Below are 4,732 nucleotides of genomic sequence, written 5' to 3'. Positions count from 1 at the left end.
AAAGTGGGATTGAAGAGGTCAAAACTTTACTTAGCAATGAACCCACTATTTTGGATTTTAAGGGATTTAATTATGTTAACTGCTCTTTGATAGATTGTATTTCCTTGTTACAATCCGTGCTAAATTCTCCGCATGCTTATAGTCAAAATAAAGCTTTTACCAAACATATTGTTGATGCTTTAATGCAATCTTATGAAGAAAAGCTTGAATTAGAAGTTTCTATCCCTAGAAAGCTTCATGATGAGTGGGAACCTACTATTAAAATTAAAATTAAAGATCATGAATGCTATGCTTTATGTGGTTTTGGTGCTAGCATTTCCATGATTCCAAAAACTTTGTGTGATGTGTTAGGTTTCCGTGAATTTGATGATTGTTCTTTAAATTTGCACCTCGTGGTTTCCACTATTAAGAAACCTATGGGAAGGATTAATGATGTTCTTATTGTTGCATATAGGAATTATGTGCCCGTAGATTTCATTGTTCTTGATATTGATTGCAATCCTACATGTCCCATTATTCTTGGTAGACCTTTCCTTAGAACGATTGGTGCAATTATTGATATGAAAGAAGGGAATATTAGATTCCAATTTCCGTTAAGGAAAGGCATGGAAAACTTTCCTAGAAAGAAAATTAAATTACCTTATGAATCTATTATGAGAGCCACTTATGGATTGCATACGAAAGATGATAATACCTAGATCTATTCTTGCTTTTATGCCTAGTTAGGGGAGTTAAACGATAGCGCTTGTTGGGCGGCAACCCAATTTTATTTTTATTTCTTGATTTTTGGTTCTGTTTAGTAATAAATAATTCATATATCCTCTGTTTAGATGTGGTTTTATGCTTTTAATTAGTGTTTGTGCCAAGTAGAACATCTGGGAAGACTTGGGGGAAGTTTTTGCGATCTTGCTGTAAGAAACTGAAAGTTTAGTGCTCACGAGATTTGCTGCCATTTTTTACTGGAGAGTTCGATTAGGCTGATTATTTTTTCAGATGATTAATAGACAAATTCCTCACGTCCAACAATTTATTCCAGAATTTTTGGGGTTATAGAAGTATTCGAAACCTACAGATTACTACAGACTGTTCTGTTTTCGATAGATTCTGTTTTTCGTGTGTTGTTTGCTTATTTTGATGAATCTATGGCTAGTATGGAGGGTATGAACCATAGAGAAGTTGGAATAAAGTAGGTTTACACCAATATAAATAAATAATGAGTTCATTACAGTACCTTAAGTGGTGGTTTGTTTTCGTATACTAACGGAGGTCATGAGATTTTGTGTTGAGTTTTGTGTTGTGAAGTTTTCAAGTTTTGGGTAAAGATTTGATGGAGTATGGAATAAGGAGTGTCAAGAGCCTAAGCTTTGGGATTCCCAAGGCACCCCAAGGTAAAATTCAAGGACAACCAAAAGCCTGAGCTTGGGGATGCCCTGGAAGGCATCCCTTCTTTCGTCTTCGTCCATCGGTAACTTTACTTGAGGCTATATTTTTATTCACCACTTGATATGTGTTTTGCTTGGAGCGTCTTGTATGATTTGAGTCTTTGATTTTTAGTTTACCACAATCATCCTTGCTATACACACCTTTTGGGAGAGACACACATGAATCCGAATTTATTAGAATACTCTATGTGCTTCACCTATATCTTTTGAGCTAGATAATTTTGCTCTAGTGCTTCACTTATATCTTTTAGAGCATGGTGGTGGTTTTATTTTATAGAAATTATTGATCTCTCATGCTTCACTTATATTATTTTGAGAGCCCTTTAGAACAGAATGGTAATTTGCTTTGGCTATAAAATTGGTCCTAATATGAAAGGCATCCAAGATTGGTATAATAAAAACTTTCATAAAAAGGTGCATTGAATACTATGGAAGTTTGATACTTGCTAATTGTTTTGAGATATAAAGATAGTGATATTAGAGTTGTGCTAGTTTAGTAGTTGTGAATTTGAGAAATACTTGTGTTGAGTATTGCAAGCCCCGTAGCATGCACGTATGGTAACCATTGTGTAACAAATTTGAAACATGAGGTGTTCTTTGATTGTATTCCTTACGAGTGGCGGTCGGGGACGAGCGATGGTATTTTCCTACCAATCTACCCCCGTAGGAGCATGCGCTTAATGCTTGGTTTTTGGTGACTTGTAGATTTTTGCAATAAGTATGTGAGTTCTTTATGACTAATGTTGAGTCCATGGATTATATGCACTCTCACCTTTCCATCATTGCTAGTCTCTTCGGTACCGTGCATTGCCCTTTCTCACCTTGAGAGTTGGTGCAAACTTCGTCGGTGCATCCAAACCCTGTGATATGATACGCTCTATCACACATAAACCTCCTTATATCTTCCTCAAAAGAGCCACCATACCTACCTATTATGGCATTTCCATAGCCATTCCGAGATATATTGCCATGCAACTTTCCACCGTTTCATTTATGACATGCTTCATCATTTTCATATTGCCTCGCATGATCATGTAGTTGACATCGTATTTGTGGCAAAGCCACCATGCACAATTTATCATACATGTCACTCTTGATTCATTACCCTTCCCGGTACACCGCCAGAGGCATTCATATAGAGTCATATTTTGTTCTAGTATCGAGTTGTAATCATTGAGTTGTAAATAAATAGAAGTGTGATGATCATCATTAATAGAGCATTGTCCCAAAAAAGGGGGAAGGCCAAATAAAAAAGAAGAAGAAAGGTCCCAAAAAAAGAAAAAAAAATGAGAAATAAAAAAGGGACAATGCTACTATCCTTTTTTCCACACTTGTGCTTCAAAGTAGCACCATGATCTTTATGATAGAGAGTCTCTTGTTTTGTCACTTTCATATACTAGTGGGAATTTTTCATTATAGAACTTGGCTTGTATATTCCAACAATGGGCTTCCTCAAATGCCCTAGGTCTTTGTGAGCAAGCTAGTTGGATGCACACCCACTTAGTTTCTTTTGTTGAGCTTTCATACATTTATAGCTCTAGTGCATACGTTGCATGGCAATCCCTACTCTTTGCATTGACATCAATTGATGGGCATCTCCCTATCCCGCTAATTAGTCGCGCCGATGTGAGACTTTATCCTTTTTTGTCTTCTCCACATAACCCCTATCATTATATTGTATTCCACCCATAGTGCTATATCCATGGCTCACGCTCATGTATTGCATGAAAATTGAAAAAAGTTTGAGATTACTAAAGGATGAAACAATTGCTTTGCTTGTCATCAGGGTTGTGCATGATGAGAGAATTCTTGTGTGACGAAAATGGAGCATGACCAAACTATATGATTTTGTAGGGATGAACTTTTTTTGGCCATGTTATTTTTAGAAGACATGATTGCTTAGTTAGTATGCTTGAAGTATTATTATTTTTATGTCAATATTGAACTTTTGTCTTGAATCTTTCGGATCTGAATATTCGTGCCACAATAAAGAAAATTACATTGAGAATTATGCTAGGTAGCATTATACATCAAAATTCTATTTTTATCATTTACCTACTCGAGGACGAGCATGAATTAAGCTTGGGGATGCTTGATACGTCTCCAACGTATCTACAATTTTTGATTGTTCCATGTTGTTATATTATCTGTTTTGGATGTTTAATGGGCTTTATTACACACTTTTATATTATTTTTGGGACTAATCTACTAACCCAAGGCCCAGTGCAAATTGCTGTTTTTTGCCTATTTCAGTGTTTTGCAGAAAAGGAATATCAAATGGAATCCAAACGGAATGAAACCTTCGGGAGAGTTATTTTTGGAACAAACGTGATCCAGAGGACTTGGAGTAGACGTCAAGAAAGGAGCAAGGAGGCCACAAGGCAGGGAGGCGTGCCTGCCCCCTAGGCGCGCCCCCACCCTCGTGGGCCCCTCGCAGCTCCACCGACCTACTTCTTCCTCCTATATATATCCATATACCCCGAAAACATCCAGGGGCACCACGAAACCCTATTTCCACCGCCGCAACCTTCTGTACCCAAGAGATCCCATCTTGGGGCCTTTCCGGAGCTCCGTCGGAGGGGGAGTCGATCACGGAGGGCTTCTACATCAACACCATAGCCTCTCCGACGATGTGTGAGTAGTTTACCATAGACCTTCGGGTCCATAGTTATTATCTAGATGGCTTCTTCTCTCTCTTTGGATCTCAATACAAAGTTCTCCTCGATCTTCTTGGAGATCTATTCGATGTAATTCTTTTTGCGGTGTGTTTGTCGAGATCCGATGAATTGTGGGTTTATGATTAAGTTTATCTATGAACAATATTTGATTCTTCTCTGAAATATTTTATGTATGATTTGTTATCTTTGCAAGTCTCTTCGAATTATCAGTTTGGTTTCGCCTACTAGATTGATCTTTCTTGCAATGGGAGAAGTGCTTAGCTTTGGGTTCAATCTTGCAGTGTCCTTTCCCAGTGACAGCAGGGGCAGCAAGACACATATTGTATTGTTGCCATCGAGGATAAAAAGATGGGGTTTATATCATATTGCTTGAGTTTGTCCCTCTACATCATGTCAGCTTGCCTAATGCGTTACTCTGTTCTTATGAACTTAATATTCTAGATGCATGCTGGATAGCGGTCGATGTGTGGAGTAATAGTAGTAGATGCAGAATCGTTTCGGTCTACTTGTCGCGGACGTGATGCCTATATACATGATCATGCCTAGATATTCTCATAATTATGCACTTTTCTATCAATTGCTCGACGGTAATTTGTTTACCCACCGTAATAC

Source organism: Triticum urartu, unplaced genomic scaffold, assembly GCF_003073215.2.
Source record: "Triticum urartu cultivar G1812 unplaced genomic scaffold, Tu2.1 TuUngrouped_contig_190, whole genome shotgun sequence".
Lineage (NCBI taxonomy): Eukaryota > Viridiplantae > Streptophyta > Magnoliopsida > Poales > Poaceae > Triticum > Triticum urartu.
This window is presented reverse-complemented; position numbering follows the sequence as displayed.